Source organism: Vitis vinifera, chromosome 4 (assembly GCF_030704535.1).
Source record: "Vitis vinifera cultivar Pinot Noir 40024 chromosome 4, ASM3070453v1".
Classification (NCBI taxonomy): Eukaryota; Viridiplantae; Streptophyta; class Magnoliopsida; order Vitales; family Vitaceae; genus Vitis; species Vitis vinifera.
The window spans coordinates 13,442,052-13,468,708 of NC_081808.1; the positions used below are offsets into that span (position 1 = coordinate 13,442,052).

Consider the following 26,657-nt stretch of genomic DNA (forward strand, 5'->3'; position numbering starts at 1 on the left):
AAGTAATAAGTTTTAAATCAATGACTGAAGTATGATTTAACTTAAAGTCAACTTAAGTCATTAAGTAATAAGTATTAAGTTTACCAAATATTCCTTAAATTTGTAAAGAATAAAACAAACTTTCATTATTTCTATTATCGAATATTCAAATTAAATTTACTACTTTGAATTAAAATAATACAAAACACTTTTTATTTATAAAATTGAGCACCTATAATTTTGGTATTAAAATTTTTACCACTTAAAGGGTGTTTTGTAAAATTTAATACTTATTACTTGATAAGTTAAGTTGACTTTAAATTAAATTATTCTTAAACTATTATTTAAAACTTATTATTTATTTTAAACTTTAAGATTTAAGGTTGTTTAATAAAGTTAATTTAAATTTTATTATAAATCATCTAATTAATATATTTATTCTTATTAATTTTAACTAATATTTATCTTCACTGATTTTAATTAATATTTATCTTCATTAATTTTAACTCGTATTTATTTTTATTAAGCTTAAATAATAACTTTATTTGTTAAACATCTATTTACAGTATGATAAATATATGAGATAACTATGAACATTTATTATAAAAGATATGTAGTAGATGTAGAACTATACTTGTAAAATATACCATTATTATATATTATTAAATGATGCAAAAAAAAAAAAAAATTAAAGATTAAAAATAAGTTAATTTTTTTGACTTATTACTTAAAATTCATTTATAATATTAAATTATTTTATTAAATATATCTAATTAATGAATTTAAATTAAGTTATGGAGTGATTAGATTAATTTATTAAATACCCTTATAGACTATATTTGATTATCAAAAAAATGATAGAGAAAAATGGAGGAGAAAAAAAATAGAAAAACAGAAAATGCTAGAATAATTTTAAAGTCACTTAGATATTTATTTTTATTTTTTTTATAAAGATTAAATATTTTTGAAATATATTAACTAATAATAATTTTAATTATACTAGATTTTCTCCCCCTATTTTTTCATAATAAAATCAAATGCAAGAAAATTATTTCTCTTTAAACATTTATTTTTACTCCTTCCCTTAAGTACCACCAATACCACCTTAACCCGGCTTTATCGCTATTCTCTTCACTTTCCCGCCAAACGAGTGCCAGAATCTCAATCACTTCTCTGCAACCATTCTCCTGCCCACCTTCACCCATCAATGGACGCCAACATGTACATTTCCCTCCCAAAAGAGCTCGAATGGCTGGAAGCCAATTCTCACCTCCACCAAGACCTCGAAGACTACGAAGACCAAGAACCCCCAGAACCCTACCCTGAAGAAGAAGAAGAACAGCTCCCTGAACCTCCTTCACCACTCTCACAACCTCAAGTCAATGGCCAGAAACGCCCCCTATCCGACGGACCAGATGCCCCCGATTCTAGAAAGCGTAGCAAAGCTGATATGTCTGAGACCGGAGCTGAGGAAGATTGGCTGCGGTACTCGCTGCCGCAGGACAGTGACGGTGATTTGGAGCCTATGGTTGTTGATGAGGAGAGAATCATTTCACGATACGCGTCAGAGATTGACGGTGATTGTATTCCGGTGACTGGACCAGGTGGCGACAGGGTTTACTTGAAGATTAGGGCGACTGGGAGCGACGGGAGGTTGAAGAAACTTGATTTAGAGGGATGCACCAAGGGTGAGTCTAGTTTTGTGGTAGCTGTTTGGTTACCGAGAGAATGGAGGAAAAGAACAGTAAATGCAATCTATGAATTCTAGGGCGTATTTATCAACTAACCACAACACAATTTTGGTTTTTGAAAACCGTTTTCTGGTAACGGAACCAAACATGTCTTTACATTTTGCTATGTCTGGATCCTGAAAAACAACATAATCACCAGAGCTCCACTTAGTTCAATGCGGCAATTGTTTAGTCGAAAGTGGTGTTTTGAGTTTTTACCTTTTTATTTTCCTTTTCTTTTTCCTCATCTTCTTGGCAACCAAATGAAGTTCAATTGTGGAATCACTGCCATAATTGCTTGGATGTTGATGATATAGAGAGGGAACTGCATTTGCCCTATCATATTAATTTGTTGAAGAATTTCATCATTGTTCTTCTTTTTATTATTTCTGTGAAATATTAACTTGAACTTTGATTTTTGATTAGATTTTTATCGAGGAACCTCCAGCCAAAGTATATTAGTCACTAGCAAACCAAATAATCATATTTCTTATTTTGTTTGGAAGTTTAGGTTATAGCTTGACCTGAAGTGTATCAAAATAGTTTCATCACATTTGTCCAGACAACCAAGTTCCAGCTTCAAGTGTTAACAAACTGGAATTTTGGCTTCAAGGGTTGACAAACTGGAATTTTGAGAAGGTCACATGATTTTAAAGGGAGGATATTACCTCAAGTAGGGGCAAGTGGCAAAATAGGATTTACCTAACACCCCTAATTGTTAGGACTAAGGTTTCACTGAATTGAGTTTAGTATGATTTTGATATTTTTATTATGTTGTGAGAGCCTTATTTTTGAAAATTATGTCGGATCTGCAGTCAGTCATGAAGTGATCCTTGTGTATTAAGCTATGCCCCACATGACTCTTGCAAATTAGGTTTATGGTGTTATGAATGTTTCTTGAGATTTGCCTTGACACATGTCTTGAATTCATTAGCTAGCATTCGAACGTTATGGTTGTAAGTGTTGTTCCTTTGAATGCAAGACAATTTAGGGACATGATAGAATGAATACTCTTTTTGGATTTCTTTTATGTTTATTCTTTTGGAAAGAAGGTACCAAGTTATCAGATGTTCTAAATGAAAGAAATTTGCAACAATTTGGCATGGTCTTTTTGATAGGTAAGGATCAATTGTATTAAAAGTGCTTATCAAAAGGGCACACAAAAGTATACATGGTGTATTCAAGCGCTAAAGGTGAAACATGGTAGAGGGAAACACAAAAAACAACACCCTTGCCTTACTTAGACTCTTAGAGTTCAACTATCGATAGCGTTGATCATTGACAAAGAGCTGTCTCTTGTGTGTACCCTAACCTATTCTAAAAAATTGTACATAAATAGTTGTTTAATTGCTCGATCTGCATTTTTAGTGTTCTCGAAAGCTCTCTTATTTCTCTACTCCAAAAATCAAAATAAAGGAGCTGCTCTCCACACTGTTTTCCCACAAAGGGTATGTGCCAGCTTAGAAGGACATCTCGAACTAAGGAGATCACCACTTACTGAACACCTAATCTAGAGCATAAATTAATTGCCAAAGCATGACTGCTTTGGAACAATAAAGGAGGATATGGTCCATCGTTTCTTCCTTTACTTTACACAAATAACACTTACTTGACAACTGTGAATCCCTCCTTTTGAGTTGATTTGAAGTTAGAATGTTCCCCATAAAGCTTCCAAACAAAAAAGTCAACTATCATTGGAACCCATGGTCCATATAATGCCAGATGGAAATGCCTCCATTCTATGATTTCTTAAGGAATAAAGCGATTTAACTATAAATTTGCCACTCTTTGATATCCAACTAAATTATGATATCCTCTACATCCCTTCTAATTATTTGCCCTTGCAATCTCTTAAAACACCTACACCTCTCCTCACTCTTAGTCGATGTTTTGTCTTGTAAACAAGGGATTCCAACAACCTCTCTACCTACTCTACTCCCACAAATTAGTCAATTGTACATCTTTAGCAGGGACCATAGAGAACAACTTAGGAAAAGCCTCTTCTAGGGAATCATTGTTGTACCATCTATCCTTCCAAAATTTACCCTCCTACCGTTTCCCACCCTATACCCAATCTTATTATGAAACTCCTCTCACTTGCTCTTAATAGCCTTCCACAACTCCACCCCATATCCTTTCCTTCGATGCTCTCGAGCACCATCCGTCCTCTTCCTCCCCACTCTTCCTTATAATGACTTGCTTCCAAAGGGATTATTCTTAGTTGCAATCTCTAACACCATTTTCCAAGGAAGGCCTTGTTTAGAATAGACAAATTTTTGATGCCTAAGCCTTCACCTTTTTTCTCCATATGGACTATCAACTAATTCATCAAATAAGGCCTTCTTTGAAGCTCTCCTCCCGCTTAAAGTTCACTTTAATTGTAACCAAATAAGTCCTTCTATGGGAATTTGACATTTCGTGGAAGAACTTTAGAATTTTTTTTCTCTTTCTTTTAGCCATAATTCTCGTGGTTTCTACCTCTAGGAGATCTATTGTATTACTACCTACATTCTGAACTCCTCCATTATCCTCTCTTAACCTCACTTTCCTCCATTGAAAGGGCGGTCTCCTTTGTTTTTGCATCCCCGAAACCAATCTTGTTGAGAGTTGCAACTTTATTAGTAGACAAATTCCCTACCACCTCTCTATTCTAGACTTGTGGATCCTGCTTCAAAGCCTTTAGTTTGCTAGCTAAAATGTGGCTATAAAAGCCATTAACATTGTAGCCTTCCCACCAATTTCTAACTAGGTCTTTAAAACCTTCTACATTTAGCTTCATATTTTCAAACCCAAAAGGCATTTTGCCCTTCCTCATCTCTCTTTCATCAATAAAATAGGAGCAGGATCAAAAACAAGTTTAGGCAACACACTTTGGGTCAAACAATTGAAGTGACTTTCCCACTCTTTTGAATCAAGGTAGTTGTCCAGTCTAGAAAAGGATTGAATATTTAGATCACCACACTAAGTAAAAGGACCTGCCGCAAGGGGACGATCCCTCAATTGAAGCTCATCTATGATCTTCAAATTTCTTCTTTCCCCTAGGAATTTGACAAACATTAAGATCTCTTCCAATGCAACAAGGGTTGCTCCACAATACTCTAATATCTCCCAATTTTGACCATAGATCCTCTCTCTCTCTCTCTCTCTCTCTCTCTCTCTCCATTATGAATTGACCTATACACTCCTAAAAGCATCTAAATAAAATTATCCTTGCAGTTCTTAAACCAACATGAAAGAGAAGGCACCCCATTTCTACCTCCAGAAGCTTCATGACCTTATTGTCCCAAAAAAACTAAAATACCCCCTACTTGCCCTCTGGCCTCCACATTACCCCAATTTATATTCTATGTACTCCTAAATTCCTCACCAATTAACTTGACATTTATTACACCTTGGTCTCTTCTAGATGAACTAGGTTTACCCTCTACAATGTGATCAAAGCCTTTGCTACTTTCCGCTTTTCTATATCATTAATATGACTTTCAAATCTTTCACAAAAGGATTCAAATATTTTCTTTTTGATAGGTAAATAAGCAAAATATATTAAAAATGCTTGCAAAAAGGTGCAACAAAGCACACACGAAGTATACAAATATGACCCATAGGCAAGCAATAAAAGAAGAGAGAAAGATTAAAACCCACCGTCCCACCAACACCTAGCTCCAACAAGGGTTGGAAACCCCTTAGCGAAAAACCAAAAAAGAGAAAAACATAAAAAACCTTACCTAGAATGAACAAAGAACCCCTAGTCGAACCACTAGTGGTCAACAGAGACCCCTGCCACTAACTCCGCACCCCTCTCCCCTTTCCTTTTATTGTGGTTGAAACACTATTATAATTGACTGAGCACTCGAGGCTTTGGATTTCCTTCTCAAGATGCAAAGAGGACAAAAGGATTCAAATCTTTTTCACTAAACTTTTCATATCTCTAAATAGCTTCTATTCCTCCTCCCTTTTCTTGAAGCTGAATTATGGTTAATGGAGCACTCCACTTTGCGAAGTCTCCTCTTAAATCTGGATCCAAGTGCCAAATTATTTTTTATGACTCGACTTAAATCTTTGCTCCTCTCTCTGTTCTCCAACCCTTTTAAGAAGCCATTATTTTCTTCCTTAAGATCCTCAATTGACATTCCCTCAAATATGTTGAAAGTTGCTAATTTTTGAAGGTATCCATGGAGCAGTCGACATGGAGGGGAATCACATAATGAGGAAGGCTCCTCAATGAATCCTTCTTCTTGATCACTACAACCACCTCTCATAGTGCTTGCTAACATCTCCACGATCATTCCATTTTTTAGAATAAAGCAAAAAGTTCCAACCATTAAATTTTCAGCCTTTGGAAAAGACCTATTAAGAGGGTCATCCCAGTGAACCATACTCCCTATTGTCTTTTCCATTGGAAGATTGCCATTTGAGATTGAAAAAGGAGAGAATGCCCCATGCCCTAATAGAGTATGGAGTAAGAAAGCTTACTTGGGAAGTAGGAGGCCTCCTTCACTACGATTACATCCATAGGAGTCAACAACACAACCTTAACTAGAAATCTCTTCTCAACCGTGGGTTTGAGATCATCCTTGACACTCACAATCATGTTAGAGAGTAATGAACCTTTGAAACCCTCACGATTGCTAGAGCTCATGGTTTTAGCCTGATGAGAGATTGCATAAGGCTATCGTAATGCTAAAGGGCCAATCATCTCCATTAGGCCTAGACCTTCCCCTTTAAAAGAAACACAACACGCATCCATAGTGCCTAAGCCTCCATCCACGCCTATACCTAATGCAACCCCCTTCATTTCATGGGGTGACATGCAAACATCCCCATGTTTGTTTGCATATGGTCCACCAACCCTAGTCTCGTTGTGATGTGTAAAGCACCGTCCAAGTCCTCTCCAACCTCCAGCCCCTACCTAAGCTTGAGCGGCTTCACCACCAACATCCATGGTGGAATCTCCCACCACAGTGGAATGGCGAAGTAAAGCTTTCTTACCATAACTTGCAAACTTCTTGGGACCTTCCTTCCATCTGTTTTTACTACTACCTCTCCCACTATAAATTTTAGTGCACTGCAGTGTCTTCATCTACAACTATGAAGCCTCCACAAGCTTCACCTAATTGCTTAAAAAAGCCTCTGTGCCACAAAAACAAAGGAAGACCCATAATCATCACCTAAGATTCAGCCACCTTATCTCCTTCCCTAAGTTAGCCAACCTTTAGAACCCTTTTTTTTTTACAATAGCCTCTTCCTATTGAACATTGTCACTCTTTTCTAAGGACCTTTTGACTTCATTACTAAATCCAAACTCAAATAAAATAGGAAAGCCACCTATGAAGGCAAGATGGATATCCACTCTCATTCTCTAATTATACTCAACCCAAGACTTTCAGGATGGAAGAAATAGTGTCTCACTTGAGACCTTACCCCATTTTCCCACTAAACATTGATTTATGGCCTGCATTTTGTTGAAAAAAATCCAAACCTCCAAATTGAAACCACACAACCTTGCCCACACCCCTCCAACCATCTTTTACTGCATTACTAAAAGGTGTTCCTTCTTTGATGCTCTTGGCTATACAACCTGGAGCAAGGGAATTGTTGGCTTTGAGTACTTCAAAAAATCCAAGGGGAAGCTCTACATCAAGGGCTCTTAACTTTTTGGCTAGCACCACCCACGTCCTTAATACTCTCCTTCCTTTTGGGAACACAAGGGAAAATCTCTTTGCCTCCACTGAGCAAACATAGCACATGAGGAGAATGTGCCAGCTACATTGCTCCTGAGCTCCAAGTTGAAACTTCTTCCTCCTGTCTGTCTAGGCCTTTCTGAAGCTATTCAAATTTACATCCTGACAACATACTTCCACCCCTTGCAGCAACAAAGACAAATGCTTAGCTCCAAACTTAATCCACTTTGAGAATCCTTTGATCCTCTTTGTGATCTTGCCAACACCCTACCTCCAACTTGATCGATCAAAATGTCAAAAGACTTTGACTAGATCTTGATGTGTTACATGGAGTGATTTCTGTGGTACTCTACTTGCCATGAATGGGAGTCAAGGGCATTTTTTTCACAGATTGAGTCCTTGTGATATTGCTCACTTTGTATAATTCCAAGATTCTGTAGGCATCCTTATTCATTTGTATATGATATTATTTTTGCACAAAATTAATATTTGAATTAGTTGATTCCAGGCCTTTGATCTTTTCCCAATCTATCCACTTTACAGGTCTTATTTTGGAACCCATTAGTGTTCTAATGCAAAGAGTGGAACAAGATGCTTTCACAAAGGTATATCGTTTTTTTTCTTGGTTTTTTTTTTTTTTTGGGCAATGGTATTATTTAGTGTTCTATTTGTGAAAACAACTTGTAATAATTCATGTTTGATGTCAATGCTCTTTTTTCTTTTCTTTCATTGAATAGATATTTAACTTGATGAATTAAAGAAAATCACTTGGTTTTGTGTATAAAAAATTCATTAATATGCTGTAAGTAGCATCGAAGCTTTCCTAACTGGTCACCTTTATTGCAGAATATCAATTTATTCTTGTTCTGATCAGATTCATGAACTGCTTTTGTTCATATCACCGTTTCACAAAATCAGGTTACCAATATAGAAGCTTCCATTTTGTCTATATGGGTAACACATCATCTTATGATTTGAATCCTATGAGGGTCCTAAGAAAATTTAGTGGATGGTAGCTACTTGATAAAACCAGAATGATCCATTGGGGCCTTGAAGCTCTTCTGGTAATTGAGAACCTTGGAAGTGGTTAATTTTGATACTGTATAGCATGGACATAGACATGAGACATGAGTACATCACCCTTGGAAGAGGTTAAGTTTGAATAGGATTTGGACATGAGACACAAGTCCAATATGACATCAATTTATGACATGATAAATTTTGAAGGACTTATACATGAAAAATATATTATTGTGATTCTTATTTAACTATTAGAAAAAAAGATACTATTTCTATATTTTATATAATAATACAAATATTAGTAAATTTATTTAAATTTCCAAACTCACAATTGCATTACCAGGAAGAAAAAGCTTGGGGAATTTGGTAGTGTATTACTCCTCTTCAATAGTCTCTCTTCCAAACTATATTATTTTTCTTTATTTAGGAAATACCTTATACTTTTCCACTGAATGTTTGATTTATTTAGGCCATGAAAAAATTATTCAAAATTTTGGACACATCTGAGAAATGTCTGAAACATGTTTGAGAGTATTGTGCTCAAGCTAGCCGCAACTCCTTTTGAAGTGTCTGTTGCATAACTGGGATTCTCTGATGACTTTTATTATTAGAAGATCTTATGAAGTTTTATGCAAAAGGCCATATGAACCACCAAATTTTCACTAAAGAAATCCAAAAATTAACCCTTGTCTCAAATTCATATATAAAGTTAGAAATTATCTTAAATTTTATCATGCTATGTGATGTACAATATTAATTTTTAGGGGTAGGAACATTGAAGTTGTTTCCCTTTTAGAAAATATTTTCTACACATTATAATGTTTCTTATGAATATTGTTGTCATGCTTAGGCTTTGCAAGCAAGTTCTGAATTGCAGAATGATACAATCCTCCCTGAAAGACAAGTGGTCAATGAACAGCTTTGGGTGATATGCTCCAAGTTCATTTACAGAGCTTCTCAGTGATGAACAGACAAATCGTGAGGTGAACATATTGTTCATAGTATTAGTTTGAAGTTCCTACAAAGCCAAAACCTTAGAAGGCTTATTTACATTTGGAGTTTCTATTTGTTTGATTTTTTTTCATGATTAATTAACCTTGTATTGTTGTTTTGCAGGTCCTCTTGTGGTTGAAACAGTGGGATTCCCGTGTTTTTGGATCTGAAATTAGGAGCACGATGGAGGAGGTCTTGTCTGCTTTGAGACGACATTCTTCCATTGCTCAACATCAAAGGCCCTCTGGTATGAGCTTTCTTAGGAAGAATAAAGGACAACGATTGAGTGATGGAAACTCCAGATACTCTAATAATTTGGATCAAGAAAATGGGAATTTGAAAGGCCTTCAGGAGTTGTGGAATAAAAAGTCAAAGGGTACTGGTCCTCCAGAACAAAAGGTTTGTTGTTGTACTTATTTCATAGAACAATTATTTATTTATTTATTTATTTCTTTTTTGTAGTTGATAGATGTTTAGTTTGCCTTTCACTTCAAATAATTTGCATGCAGATACACTTTTGTTTGAAATTTGCTAATCTTTTAATTTTAAAATGTCTAACTAATGCACTCCATATATTGGTAAGAAGCAACAAAAAATTAATTCTGGAATAGTAAGGACTTGGAAAAGAAAGGATGTGTTCTTTCATGACATTAAATTGAAAGATAAGTAATCATAGTATAGTAGCTCTATACACATGCTAAATGACCTTAAAGGACTTTTGAAGTAGATGCCCCTCTCATGGCTAGGAAATTTGTGTATTAATTATGATACCTCCTCTTTGCTTTATATTCCGCTAGCAATTCTCTAGAATAATGTGGTGTCTCCTTTATTAAATGGGCATATCTCCAAATGAGGCATTTTTCTTTGTTGTCCTTGGATCATGATAGTGGAGTTACCTTCAATCCAAAAAACATTGTAAGCCTAAACCTTTCCCCCCTTTATGGCCTCTACAAGAGATCAAATCTTTACCTCAATAGCCAAGTCTCTACTAGCTGGTTTTGAGAGGGCTAAGATATTGTCATTTGAAATGGTTTTTAAACATATGGCCAATCCCCGTTTGACCAAGATGCCTTAGCAAACTGTTGGCAAGATTTAGCTTAAAAGATGCTAGGGAAGGAAACCTCCATATATCCAATGAATGCAGCATTTGTATTTGTAAAATTACAAACAACAAGTGAATCCAACGATATACTCCTCATTGTGAACGCCTTCAAACTCCTTTGTTAGAACCATGGTTTGAAATGTTGCGATTTTTCACCAAAATATCGGCGAAATTTCGCTTATCGGGTGAGGCCGACACTATATTCAATATCGAAAGTTGTTTGATCGATTTTTCTAAAATTTCGTCAAAATATCGGCATTTATTGGCTTTTTGCTGATTTTTCGGGAAATTTCCTGATTTTCGGGAAGTCAAACTTTGGTCAACATGGAGTTGGTGGGCTTAGCGCGTCAAACCAGTCAAATTTCAAATATTTTTGCCCTGTTGCTGCTATTGCCAAGATTCAAGCCTAGACCAAAAGGCTTAGGTTCAAGCCTAGTTACCGTTGGGCGGTTGGGCCAACTTCTTCTTTGTTAATATATGTAGATAATAAATATGTTAAAGTTTATTATTAAAAAAAAAATAAATAAATTCTTATTGTTCTATTTAAAATTTTTATTTAATTAATTAATAAATATATAAAAACCACCATTATAAATTTCTTAACAAGTATTTTAATATCATTTATATGATCATTAAATATAAAAAAAATATAAATATTAAAAAATCATATATGCATCATCATTTATTTTACATTATTGAATGCATTTGAATTAAATAAATTATAGTTTTAATATTAGATGTATCATCATTTATCTCATTAATCCTATTTTAAAAATTACTATCACTTCACTTTTAATTTTTTTTATATTTATCCTTTTAATTTTATTTAATTTTGAATGTTTTTATTTTAAAATATTCAAAATATAAATTTATTCTAAAAATACGAAAATATAAAAAAATAATAATTAAATTCTAATATTTTATAAATTAAAAATAATTTGATTAAATAAATAATAAATTATTAATACCGACATATCCTTGCTTTCTGATATTTTTTTGTTTAGCTACACCTATGTCAATTATACTTAGAAAATAACTTTAACATGTGTATTTTTATTTATTTGATCATTTTTGGAGTTTCTCCAAATATTTCCATGAATTTTGAATAATTTTCGGCTTACTTATATTTTTGTCAAAATATCCACTGATATTTCTCTGATATTTCCGATATATCCGTAAAATCCAAGTACTGATATATCCATATTTATCGATATTTCAAAGCATGGTAAGAACCTAGGGAGTTTAATAAAACACACCTATCACATTAATGATCTTGGGAAGTTATACTATTAAGGAAAGTTCTTTCAATTATTCTTGTCTATTTTATCCACATAATAGTCAATATAGCATTGAACCATAGGACACACTTCTTTCTACTATAGCCAAACCTTGAAATGGGATCTTTAACATCCTTTGAATCTCACTAGGAGCCACACAATATATGGTGATTTATTAAAGAAGTCTTTGCCAAAGAGTAAGGTGCTAGGGCATTGAATAAACACAAGGCTAATCATCTGTCTACTAGGTTTTCACATGACACAAACCTATGGATGAAGTTTCAAGTGGCTAGTATTGAACCTCTCAATAGGATAGTCAATAGTTGCATGAACCTCTTAATAGATAGTCAATAGTTGTATATAACAATTTAAATTATGAAGTTAGAATTAAAATTTCCATGAGTTTTGGGACAGATTTTTAGGAGTTTTTCCATTTTTTTCCTCATCGTATAGCTGCCTATAGATATACAATTTTTCCTCAAATCAATATATACAATTATTCTCACATATGCCTACAATATTCAATTTATAACAAGGAATTCTATGTGTTGGTACAAGCACTTCATTATTGGCAATTTTATCTTATTTATAAAGATTTTGTTTTATATTCAGATCATGAAGCACCAAACTCTTAAAAGAATTTAAATCATTGACATGAAAAATGAATTTCTTGTTTACATGAATATTCTTTTGTTCTTAAGCACAAGGTTGAATTGACAATCAGATGCACGAAAGCGGGTAGTTTATTTCCTTACTTCTATGGTTTTCCAAGTGATTGGATTTGATCAAATCATAAAAGATCACCTTTTTTGCAAGTTTATTTATTTATTTTTATTTGTTTGGTTTTAATTTTATTTTTAATTGGGAACAAAACCATAATTCACAAAAAATATGATATTACAAAAGAAGGATCATAAATCCTTCCCTAAATTACAAAAACAAATAAGAAACAGAGGAAAAGAATTACACTCCAATAGACATCAAAACAACTCAACATTGCTATTTTAACGCTTTTAATTTATATATCAAAATTCAATCAAATTGAATAATGTGGAAGTGAATGCCCTTAAAAATTGTAATAGTGGAGACCTAAAAAGATGAATAGAAATAGACTAAAACCCATATCATCTCTAAAGTTCTCCACCTATCCTCAAGAATTCTTGTATTTCTTTCTCGCCATACTATCAAAATCAATGTAAGACAAGCGATTTGTCATAAAACTTTGCTTCTAGTAGTATTTCCTAAACTACCAAAGGGAATGGTCAACATGTCACTAATACTTCTAAGAGGAACCCAATTCAATTTGGCTAGTTTGAATAGATTGTGCCATAACTCTAAAATAAAAAAAGGATCTTTGTCTCATTACCTATCAAAAAAGGGTGATTGTAGAATTCCTAGCAAACTTGAGCAATGGACTTCCAAGGGCGATGATGTGACCACATAACTACAATTTTTGCATCCTAACCATTTGGATTTGTTCCTTAGATTCTCAAGATAACTATGTGCCTAAGAGCTTTGCTCTCCCTAGGATACCTTCAAAGGCACTTTCCTAAGAGGGTCTTATTCCTTAAAGATATTCTTTTGAACCCCAACCCTCCTACTTCCTTAGTCTTGAACACTTGGATTCATCTAATAAGATGATCTCTCTTTCTGTCCCTATACCCTGCCTAAAGGAAATCCATTTGCATTTCTGTAATGCCATTGAAGATGACATCTTGTATAACAAAAGGAAATTGTTAGTGTTAGATAGTGTACAGTTATTTCAGTTATTTACTCTTCCTTTTATTTCCTTATTGTATTGTGGGTTCCACTAACATGTATATATATACCCAAGTCCAATGTGTATTATTAACAGTTTTTCAATAACAAAAATTAAAGATTCTCCCTTTTCTCTCTTTTCACATGGTATCAAAGCTTAGGGAGAAAAAAAAAAAACCTAATTATTTCCGGTTTATCCGTGAATCAATTCTGGGAAACCTTTCAGTGACCGTGTTTCATTCCGGCCACCTTTCTCATCTCCTAAAGCTTTCCGATCAACCTTCTCGTCGTCAGAAAACCCTCACCGCCGACGAATTTTTCCGGCAACGTCCTTTTTCGACACCGACTATACCATCAGGTGCGCAAGGAGGAGATCTTCAAGTTTTGTCAAAACACCGGAGGGAGATTCTCATCCACGCGCCAGCCACGCGCGTTTCTTCTTTGGCGGCCTTAACCTCACGTGCCGGCGCGTGAGGGTGCGTGGAGCACTTTCCGGCCACACGCTTCCACCTCTAGCCTCGCCTGATGCCGTCTAGCCACCCTCTATCTGTGCTTGTCCCTTCCGAGCCCTGCAAGTGTATTTTTGGGGTTTTTTTGTTTCCACCAGCCCTCTAAACAATCTTTCCTGCGACCTCCGGTGACCTCCTCTCCACCCCAAGCCCTACACGTGTCTTAGGAAGTGTTCTTCTACCCTTTCAGTAGTGCCACATTTGTTTTTCTTTACTATTTGGTCTCTCACAACCGCGGATCCTCAGTTTTTTTTTCTTCTTTCAGCCACGATCTGAAGTCGTATTAGGGCTTTGTTTGATCCAAACATATTTCGTTCTCCAGATAAGTAGATATGACTACTAAAAGTTCCATTTTTTCCTTTGTCATATCTTGATCTCCTATGATTACTTTGGAGAAATTGGTTGGCAGTGAAAATTATTTGTTCTGGTCTATCTCTGTGGAGCTTTGGTTTATGGGTCAAGGTTATGAGGATCACTTTGTTACGCAGGAGGTGACTATCCCTGAGGTTGATAGAGTACAATGGAGGAAGATAGATGCACATTTATGTAGTGTGTTATGGAAATCAGTTGATCCTAAGATTCTACTTCATCTTCGGGCCTACAAAACATGCTTTAAATTTTGGAATCAGGCAAAAGGGCTATACACGAATGATATCCAACGTCTTTATAAGGTGACTTCTTCTATTGTCAATGTCAGACAACAAGACATGGATTTATCTACTTATATTGGCCAGATTGCCTCTCTTAAGGAGGAATTCTTGACTGTGATGCCTCTTTCTACTGATGTTGGGGATCAACGAACACAGATTGACAAGTTCTTCATGGTACTTACGCTTATTGGCCTCCGTCCAGATCTTGAGACCGTCCGCGATCAGATTCTTGGCAGTTCCTCCGTTCCATCCTTGGATGATGTGTTTGCTCGCCTCCTCCGTATCTCCTCCACTTAGACTTTGCCATCTGATAACACTTCAGATTCTTCTGTGTTAGTTTCTCAAACTAACTCTCGAGGAGGACGCAGTGGTAATCGAGGTAGAGGCCAACGTCCTCATTGCACCTATTGCAATAAGCTTGGCCACACTTGTGATCGGTGTTATCAGTTACATGGGCGGCCTCCCCGCACTGCCCAGGTGGCCCAGTCATCTGATCCTTAGCCGCCTCAACCTCCCAGTTCCTCCACATCTCAGGGTATTTCCCTCACTGATAGTGAGTATGATGACTATCTTCGCTATCAGGCCACCAAGTCAGCTTCTATTGCTTCTGATGCCTAGACTGGTAATGCTTCTGCTTGTCTTACCCACACATCTTCTCTTGGACCTTGGATTCTAGATTCTGGCGCTTCCGATCACATATCTGCTAATAAGGATCTTTTCTCTTCTATTACTACTACCTCTGCCTTACCTACTGTTACTTTAGCTAATGGTTCCCAAACTATGGCTAAAGGTTTTGGTTTAACTCAGCCTCTCCCTTCCCTACCTCTCCATTCTGTCCTTTACGCCCCTGAGTGTTCTTTTAATCTTATTTCCATCAGCAAAATAACTCGCACTCTTAATTGTTCTATCACTTTTTCTGATAAATTTGTGACATTGCAGGACTGGAGTATGAGGAAGATGATTGGCATAGGACGTGAGTCTCAAGGCCTCTATCACCTCACCTCGCCTTCAACTCATGCAGTTTGTATTTCCACTGATGTTCCCTTCCTCATCCACAGTCGCCTAGGCCACCCTAGTCTATCCAAGTTCCAGAAAATGGTCCCTTGTTTTTCATCTTTGTCATCGCTTGCGTGTGAGTCTTGTCAGCTTGGGAAACATACTCGTGTCTCGTTCCCAAAGCGTTTGAATAATTAAGCAAAGTCTCATTTTGAACTTGTCCACACTGATGTTTGGGGTCCTTGTCGGACCGCGTTTACTTTAAGATTTTAGTATTTTGTCACTTTCATTGATGACTATTCTCGATGTACTTGGTTATTTTTAATAAAAAATCAAGCTAAGTTATTCTTTATTTTCCAGAAATTTTATGCTGAAATCCAAACCTAGTTCAATATTTCTATTTGTGTGTTACGCAGTGACAATGCCAGGGAATATTTTTTTGTACCATTTACTTCATTTATGTCCCAACATGGGATCCTTCATTAGTCTTCTTGTGCTCATACTCCTCAATAAAATGGGGTAGCTGAACGTAAGAATCGACATCTTGTTGAGACAGCTCGTACTCTCATTCTCCATAGTAATGTTCCTTTTCGTTTTTGGGGGGACGCTATTCTTAGAGCATGTTATTTGATTAATCGTATGCCCTCATCTATATTACACGATCGGATTCCTCATTCTCTTCTTTTCCTTGACTAACCACTTTATTTCCTTCCTCCTTGTGTTTTTGGTTGTACTTGCTTTGTTCATATTCTCACTCTTAGACAGGACAAACTTTCTACCAAAACCACAAAATGCATCTTCTTGGGATATTCCAGACTTCAAAAGGGTTATCGTTGTTATTCCTCTGAGACTCATCGCTACTTTCTCTCTGCTGATGTCACTTTCTTTGAGGACTCACCATTCTTCTCCACCTCTGAGTCTCTTCCTGTTTCTGAAGTCTTACCCCTTCCCATTATCTCCCCACCTGATGCAGTGCCTTTCGCCCACTTCAGGTTTATCATCGCCGTCATCGTGTCGCTGTTCCTCCTTCTTTGACCAAGGTACCTGTTGACTCACTTCCTATCCCTTTGGCTTCTCCTGCCCCAGCTTTGCCTCCTTCTGCTGACTTACCCATTGCTCTTTGGAAAGGTAATCGATCGACTTGTAATCCTCATCCTATTTACAATTTTTTGAGTTACCATCAATTATCTTCACCTTATTCTGCATTTGTTTCTACTATATCTTTTGTCTCTCTTCCCAAGAGCACCCCTGATGCTCTTTTCCATCCAGGCTAGCGCCAGGCAATGGTAGATGAAATGACTGCTTTACACTCCAATGACACTTGGGATTTTGTTGTTTTACCCTCTAGTAAATCTACAGTTGGTTGTCGTTGGGTCTACACAGTTAAGGTTGGCCTTGATGGTCAGGTTGATCGCCTTAAGGCCCGCTTAGTTGCTAAAGGCTATACTCAGGTTTATGGTTCTGATTATGGTGACACTTTCTCTCCTGTGGCCAAGATAGCTTCTGTTCGTCTATTGCTCTCCATGGCTGCTATGCGTTCTTGACCTTTTTATCAGTTAGATATTAAAAATGCTTTCCTTCATGGGGATCTTGCTGAGGAAGTTTATATGGAGCAACAACTTGGTTTTGTTGCTTAGGGGGAGTCTGGTTTAGTGTGCAGGTTACACTGTTCTTTATATGGCTTGAAACAATCTCCTCGAGCATGGTTTAGCCGTTTTAGTTCTGTTGTTCAGGAGTTTGGCATGTTCCGCAATACAGCAGACCATTCCGTTTTCTATCATCATAACTCTTTAGGGCAGTGTATTTATCTGGTAGTTTATGTGGACGACATTGTCATTACAGGCAGTGTGATCAGAATGATATTCAGAAACTAAAGCAACACCTTTTCACCCACTTTCAGACTAAAGACTTGGGGAAACTCAAGTATTTCTTAGGGATTCAGATAGCTCAATCCAGTTTCGGTGTGGTTCTTTCCCAAAGGAAGTATGCTTAACTTTGAATTGCAATCCCTTTCTTTAACCCATTTCACCTTCGCTTTTTGTCTCCAATGAATTTCTTCCCTCAAATTAATTCCTCTAGCTCCCCTTTTCTTTTAGCTCTTTGAGCTGAAAGTTCAGAAGTGAGAACCCCTTCTTGTTCAACGACATCAAAGTTAGCTATTTCATTTAGGATGCTTTTTTTCCTTTTGTTTAGCTCTATAAAAGAATCCTTATTCCAATCTTTCAATTTGACCTTAAACAATTGTAACTTCCTCATGAACTTGTGACATTCCCAACCATTTCCTTGAAAACCTCTCCACCAACTACTGAAGCACTCTTTGAAGCTAGGATGTTGTAGCCACATATTCTCAAACCTAAAAGGTGTTGGGCCCCACTTGAAAGGATTGGTATCCAAAACCATCGGCCAATGATCCAATGTCCATCTAGGAAGAACTTCTTGAAGGCTTTGAGGGAAGAAATGCTCCCACTCATTTGAGTAAAGAAACTGATCCAATCTCTTACACACAGGTGACTCTTGCATGTTTGACCAAGTGAATGGTGCATTTCGTAAAGGGGGGTCAAGTAATTCATAGTCTCTTATAAAACCATCAAAATCCCTCATGCTTGAAGTTAAACTAGAGTCTCCCAATTTTTCTGAACTTCTCCTTATAACATTAAAATCACCACCCACACACCATAAAGGAAAAGAAAGGCAAAAAATGTCTAAAAGCTCCACCCAAAAATCCTTCGTATGGAAGGGACTGTTTGGGCCATAAACTGTGGACAACCACAGGGGTCCGCATCCATCCAACACAAACTTGACTAAGATAGAAAAGGAGCCTATTACCACCTCATTTCTGCATAGTTTTTTAGAGTCCCAAATAATCAAAATCCCACCTAAAGCCCCGCACGCCAGAAGAGTAGCCCACTCCTTATTTCTAACTGTCTAGACACTACCAACAAACCTTCTATCACACACCACCCTTTTTGTTTCCTGAATCATCACAACATCCGGATTCTCTAGCCGCAGAAAATCTTTAACCACCCTTTGTTTTTTCCTAGATCCCCAACCCCTGGTATTTGAACTAATGATTTTCATGGATAAACCTTACCGACCCTAAACCTTTAAACCAGTTCCAACAGGTCTCAAATACCTGTGGAGAATCTGTTCTTCCACCTAGAATACACCTTAATATTCAGAGAACTTAAGACCTCACGAACTTTAGCCATTTTCTTGGGAGAAAGACCTTCTATTTGGAACTCGCCCAACGAGAAGAACTTAGCTTCACCTTAGCTAACTGTAACCAGGTTGGAGACCTCATTAGGCATGTTGGGCATAGACTTAAGGGGGTTCAAACCCTCGGGCATTTGGTTTAGATGAGCAAATTGGGACTCCACAACATCAAGGTTAGGATTGCTAACAGACACTTGACATAAAGTACCAACGTCGTCTTTTTTAGAAAAAATTTTAGAAGTAACTCGATTTTTCATAGGATACTGAGACTGAATGACTGAATTGGAAAGAACGGGAATAGAAGGACTCAGAGGTGGAAGTGGTAAGCCACAGGAAGTGGGAAAAGTTGACAAAGATGACTGAGAAGGTCAAAACGAAGATACCTCTAAGTTTTCCGCTACCAACATTCCACAAGTCCCCACAAAGTTGAGCCATTTTTCTCTGATTCCTGGATTAGAAGGAAAAATCCTGACTGATGAGTCACAATGATCAAAACCCATGAGGCCCTTATAGCCTTCTTTGTCTTTATCGTTAGAGGGTTTGCGCAAAACCGCGTCTCCTCTTGATGACGAAGCCCCTTCCCCCGAACACCTCTTTCGGAACCCTGACGATCGACAACAAGTGAGACGACTCACATTGAATCCTCGTACCATCTATGTTCCCCCTTGAAAGCATCTTCCTTTGGAGGAGCTTCACAATTTGACGATGGCTTCTCATGTGTTAGAGGCTCGCTTCGGCTTCGAAACCCCTGTCGGTGACCAAAACTTCGAGGAAAAAGAGTAGTCCATAGCTTCTTTGAACCAAAATTCACCTCTTTCATCGCGAAGCCTCTTGGCTGAACATCAGATACCTCTGAGACTAAGTTCCCCTTTCCCATTGCAGGAGTCTTCTCTTCGTAATGAGCCTTTCTAAAAAATGGGCTTCTTACCTCCCATTTCTTGGCCCAACTTTGAAAACAAGCCTTTTAAATTAAAGCCCCTCTCCCAACCCAAGTTTGCTTCTACCAATGGATTGAGATTAAGAGGAGATTGGGCCCTTCTCTCTTGCTTTGAATTATAGTCCCGATGCCTTTCCTCATCATTTGAGTAGGCCTTGTCCCCTTCGGCCCAAGCTTCACCCACCTGCTCTAACCTAGCTAGCCCTAGTCTCTATTTGTTTGAATTCAAAATGGACGAGGAGGAGGGTAGGAACCAGCTGTTCACCACTTCCGGTCCTCTCTGGCCATGTGTCCCCACGGGAATTGTTTCAGCTTTTTGACTTTCTCCTCCCTCATTCATTTTGCTAACTGCCCCAACAGAAGAATTTCCATCAGTCGTTGATCTATCTCTCTCAACCCGTCTTCCACCACATGTCCACGAGTGAGGCACAAAATCCTCTCGGGTTGACTCACCCATTTCTCTACCTCGCCTAACTTTTTCAACTCCGACCACTGCAATAGAAATTGTGAACACCCATCCCCCATCTAACACCTCGATCAAAGCTGGGAGAACTGACCGTTCATTAAAATTCTCACCCTCGCCTTGCAAAGATCAAACAATTTCAACTGGCCTTTTAAATTAAAGCCCCTCTCCCAGCCCAAGTTTGCTTCTACTAATGGACTGGGATTAAGAGGAGATTGGGCCCTTCTCTCTTGCTTTGAATTAGAGGCCCGATGCCTTTCCTCATCATTTGAGTAGGCCTTGTCCCCTTCGGCCCAAGCTTCGCCCACCTGCTCTAACCTAGCTGGCCCTAGTCTCTGTTTGTTTGAATTCAAAATGGATGACGAGGAGGGCAAGAACCAACAGTTCACCACTTCCAATCCTCTCTTGCCATGTGTCCCCACGGGAATTGTTTCAGCCTTTTGACTTTCTCCTCCCTTCTTCATTTTGCCAACTGCCCTAACAGAAGAAATTCCATTAGTCATTGATCTATCTCTCTCAACCCGTCTTCCACCACATGTCCACGAGTGAGGCACAAAATCCTCTCGGGTTGACTCACCCATTTCTCTACCTCGCCTAACTTCTTCAACTCCGACCACTACAACATAAATTGTGAACACCCATCCCCCATCTAACACCTCAATCAAAGCTGAGAGAACTGACCGTTCTTTCATTAAAATTCTCACCCTCGCCTTGCAAAGATCAAACAATTTCAACGTTTGCCAATCGATCTCTGTCACTGTCCCCCATTGCTCCACAATTTTCTTAAGATGTTCCTCAGACCATAAATGAAAGGGCAATCCTCGTAATTTTATCCATCCTCCTCTGAACTTTCCCACGACTTCCGAATTTTCCCTTGGCGACCACCTTCTCAACTGGATTGTATACCCTCCTTTAATCTTGAGAAACCTTAAATCTTGGAGAGAGAGAGCTTCTTCTATAGTTTCTACAAAAAATAAACCTTTTCTGCCTGAGAAGGGAACGATAGTCACCACACCTTTTTGCCCTAATCTTCTCGCCAGAGCACGACCAACTTCAACCCAATTATCACAATCTGCAGTACATTCGCACACCACAGCTCTCGCCCACCTCTCCTCGATCCTTCTTCTCTGATTACATTTGCGAAAGACCGATACAAAGGACCCACATGTTTGTGGATAAATCTTTCCTCACTGCATTGCCTTCCTTTTTCATATAAATTCTAGGAGGGGACCACCAATATTGAAGATAACGCACTTTTTAGTTTCTCCCAGCCCCTGCCCTTCTCGCCCTCAGGTATTACTAGGAAAGTTGACTTTCTGTTGGAGGCGAACTCTGAAAGCCTTATAAACCTTCCATGGTTGTTGAAGCATACCTCCATTAAATGGACACTGGATTTTCCTCAGTGTTTTCTATTGAAACCCATGTAACTCTTCAGTTCGATGGCCTTCGTTAAATATTCGATCAGCCACCCAACCTCTTCCTTTTCAAAACCTAAGGTGGAAACAGAGCCTCTACTGTGCTCTGTAAGCGAGCACCATTTTCCACCGGACTCGCCTTCAAACCTAACCAAGAAGGTCTTCCTCTCCATAGAGACCTTCAACGTCCTTACCATCCTTTCTAAGTATAGGTACAGAGTCAGGCTCATTTAACCATGGAGGACCAACAAGAAGAGCTAGCCATGGACATTAAAGGCTTCAAAAAGGGGGAGATCATACATTTAGAAACCCCATAGCAATGTTGGAAAAACCAGATGCACCCTGCCCTCTTGTCGAGGCTAGTAAGTCTATTTCTTATGCATTTTCCTTTCTTCTAAATTGATCTTAAGTCTTGAAATATACCCAAAAATCAACAGGATAAGCTTAAGATTTTGTAACTCTTCTGCATTGGTGTTAGAAAAAAAGATAGTGTTGTTTGCAAATTAAAAATGTGACTCCCTAGTTCTACTCCTGCCTACTAGGAACCCTTTTAGAATACCTCTTTCCTCTACCCTTATTAGCATTTTGCTTTAAACATTTGTTGCAATGGCAAAAAGAAGATGACATAGTGAGTCTCCTTGCCTTAATCCTTTGGCTGCATCCCTTGGCATTTCCATTTCCTAAGATTGCAAAACTTGTTGAGGAAAAAAATTCCCTCATCCATGATCTCTATCTAGTAGTAAACACGTTTTATCTGGTGCAAGGTCCAAAAAAACCCCAATCAACATGGTCATTGACCTTTTCAAAATCCATTTTAAAGACCATTCCTTTCTCTATAGATCTCCTTGGGAAATGTAGATGGTTTCATGGACTCTTTGGATGCAACTTGGAAGAACCTTATCTATGATTTTATACAAGCTTGGGACTAAGCTAATAGGTTTAAAGTTTGATATTTTGGTGGCTTAACTTCCTTTTGGCATAAGAGTAATGAAGGTAGCATTTGTACTTTGGTTGATTACCCTATTATTATGAAACTTTATAAACACTTTTAATCCATCCTCCTTCATCACATCTTAACATCATTGAAATACTTCTATGGAGAAACCACTTGGCTTAGGAGCCTTTTCTTTGTCTAACTAAAAGACAACTTTACAAACTTCCTCTTAAGGGAAAAAGTTGACTCTTCGGTCAACATTTTGATCGTGTGGGGATGCTTGTCGAATGTTTTGAGGATGAAGTTTTGACTTCCTTGTAATGGTTAGAGACTAGAAAGAAGGGAAGAGATTCTAATCAAGGAAAAAAGAAGAGCTCAACTTTTGGAAACGATTCTTAACCTTAGATCTACTTAAGAGAAGAAGATGAGTGTTAGCTAACTATTGTTGTTTATATATGAATTCATAAGAAAAAACTGCAAAGCTTGTTGAGTTCAAACATCCCCTCATCCATGATTTCATCTTTTAGTGAAACCCTTTCTATCAAGTGCATGGTACAAAAAAACCTCAATGCACATGGTCATAAACCTTTTCAAAAATCAATTTTGAAAACCACTTCTTCATTCCCCGATCTTCTCCTCATCCACCATTTCGTTAACTATTAATATCGTGTCTAGGATTTGTCTCCCCTCTACAAAGGCATCCTAAGAAAAGTGGATAGTTTTATGAAGGACTCATTAGATGCAGCCTAAAAGAACTTTGGATATGATCTTAATATAAGCTTGTGAGCAGGTTGATAGGCGTAAAGTCTAATATTTTTATGGTTTCTTTTTCGGTACTAGAGCTATAAAGGTTGCATTGATGCTTTGGATAATTACCTTGTTGTTATGAAACTCCATAAACACCTTTAATAGATCCTCTTTACCACATCCCAACACTCCTTAAACACTGCTTTGGAGAAACTGTTTGGCCCCAGGGCTTTTTTCTTATCTAATTGAAAGACAACTTTACAAACTTCTGCAAAACAGTTTGCGTTTTTTTTATAAATAGGAGACCAATCCAATTCCTCTAGCTTCTATGAATCTTCAAGGGGCCTAACATAAAATTTCTCGAAAAATCCCACTAAAGGAGCTCCATCTTCATTCTCCAGAGATATAATGATTTTTCTGTTTCTCCTTCCATTAACCACCTAATGGCAAATTTTGAATTGTAATCCCCTTCTTTTACTCATCTTACCCTATCCTTTTGCCTCAAATATACCTCTTCCTTCAACAACAAATTGTCCAACTCTCTTTTCCTTGAAGTCTTGTGAGCTACAAGCCCTGGAGACAAATTAGTTCATAGACATCAATGTTCACTATACCTTTGAGAATATTTTTTTTGCTTTTCTTTATGTCTTTAAATACACCTTTATTCGACACTTTCAACTTTGATTTGACAAATTATAATCATTTCATGAAACTATGACCTTCTCACCCTTCTCCTTGAAACTCTTTCCACCATGAGCTAAAACTATCTTTAAAGTTTGGGTGAAGCAACTACATATTTTCAAATCTAAATGGAGCTAGGCCTTAATTGAATGAGTTGGTGTCTAACACAATTGGGCAATGGTTAGAGGTGAACTTGGGTAAGGTTTCTTGGAGGCTATGTGGAAAGTTTTGCTCCCAGTTATTTGAAAATAAGAATCTATTCAGCCTCTTGCAAATAGGGGGTTCTTATAATTGAACCAAGTAAATAGAACATTTCTAAGTGGAGGATCAACTAACTCACTTTCTTTAATGAAATCATCGAAATCTCTCATGCAAGGGGTTAATCTTGAACTGCCCATTTTTTTTTTTTTTCCTGAAATTCTCCTCATGACTTTTAAGTCACACCCTACACACCAATTTGGATAGGTTATAACAAAAAGACCTAATAGCTTCATCTAAAAGTCCCTTCTAAGAGTTGGACTACTGGGACCATACACCAAGGTAAACCAAAAATCTCCTCCTCCATTGGAAGCTAGCCTAATTGAAATTGACAAAGGTCCTACAAATGAGTCTAAATAGATGTGTTTGCTTGAATTCCATATTATTAAGATCCCTTCTAAAAACCCACAAGTTGGTAAATTCCGCCACTCCTTGTTTCTTGATGTCCACACATTGCCTACAAATCTCCTTTCTCATTCCTTTCTCTTTGTTTCTGGAAACATTACAAAGTTTGGAGATTCATGAAGGAGAAATCCTTCACTACTCTCCTTTTCTTTCTAGACTCCAGTCCTATTATATTCTAGCTTATGATTCTCATAGGACCACTATAAATCCTCAAACATAGCATCAACCCCTGAAAATCATCTCTTCTAGTGATCGAGGGCTTGTACTTCCTCCTGAGATACATTTTGTCCTTTAGTTTCAAACTGTTGCATCCCACTTCGCACAATGCTTGACTAGCTTGACATTCATGGCAGCCAAAATAGATAAGACTCTTTCCATGTTGCTAGGGGTGAGGCCTATATGAAAACATGTTCACTATTTGGACTTGACTGTCCTTATTTATAAAGGAGAGAGAGCGAAGATGTTTGGAATGGAATTAGATATAGTTGGACAGTCTTTGAGTATTTTTGGAGTATTCCAAATGGTCTACACTGTTGAAGTATAAAGTATTAGGCAAGGCATGCTTTATAGCATGAATGTTCTAAATGTGAAAAGGCATTCATGAAATGAGTTTTTATGAATGGCAGCACCTACAAATGACAGAGCTACAAACAGATACATTCATAGGGAAGTTGGTGAGAAACCAGTCAAGTACAAGGTGAGAAAATTGATTAATATGGTTTAGCATCAGCTTCAATAAAGTCAAATAACAATTAAGAATGAGTGAAAAGGAGGGATATGTTTCAGGATGGAGGTGTTGCAAAGATGAGGAGAAGACAAAATGGATGTAGAGTGAGGTGGTTAGAAAACACATGTGTGGACCTAGATAATCTAATGTCAAGTTAGAATTCATATAGTCTATATATTACTGGGGCAATGGCTTCATTGAGAGATACTTTAATTACTTGGTAATTTATCCCTTTATTTCTTATTATTATTGTAATTTAATGAAGGCCCTTTGTAAGTGAAGCTCATGTCTGCTGCAGATCCTCTTGCTTTGTGGTCCCCCAGGACTTGGGAAGACAACACTTGCACATGTCGCTGCTAAGCATTGTGGATACCGTGTGGTGGAGGTTTTGTTTTTTACTTCTCTCACCTGGATAAATGCTTTCTACTGTATCCTTTTTTTTTTTCTAAATTAAGTAAAATATCGGCATGCATGTTACATGTGCATATTATTCATTACGTTCATTAGGAATTGTTTTATGTCTTTTATGAATGACAACTCTAGGTTTTATATGACATTTATCAATAAATTGACATCTCAGTTTAGGAACCGATTTTTATTATCTTTTTATGTTTTCACATGTGACAGATTAGAGTTAAAAAAACTTATTCTTTATTTTGGTGTTGAAGGATCAAGTGTAAAAGCCTTATGTTCTTGTTCTCAGAATACTCATCGTTGTTATTATTTTCTTAGGCTTCTATGTCTTGGACTTTCACTTGTGTTTCACTATAGCTGAAGGGCATTTTACGAACTCTCTATGCTTTTGTTTTTTCCTAGATAGATAAATGCTAGTGATGATCGGTCATCTTCAATAATTGAAGCTAAAATCCTTGATGTGGTCCAGATGAACTCTGTCATGGCAGATTCGAAGCCCAATTGTTTGGTGCATTTCATTTTTCAACCTTTGAAGTTTGACGTTCATTTGTGTAGTGCAAAGAAAACAAAAACATTAATTGCACTCTGAATGTAGGTGATTGATGAAATAGATGGAGCTCTTGGTGATGGCAAGGGTGCTGTGGAGGTTATTCTAAAAATGGTAATTGATATGGTTTTTCATCTTTAGACTGTTATTATTTTCATGAATGTTTCCAAGACATGCGTTCAATGGTTGTTTTTTTTTTTTTTTTGGATAAGCTTACCCAT

General features: G+C 37.2%; 1 pseudogene; it reads left to right on the forward strand.

Annotated features, from left to right (window-relative positions):
* Window positions 1-1,186: 1,186 nt before the first annotated feature.
* The window catches only part of LOC100854296 (uncharacterized), a 37,821-nt pseudogene continuing 12,350 nt past the window's right edge, over window positions 1,187-26,657 (forward strand).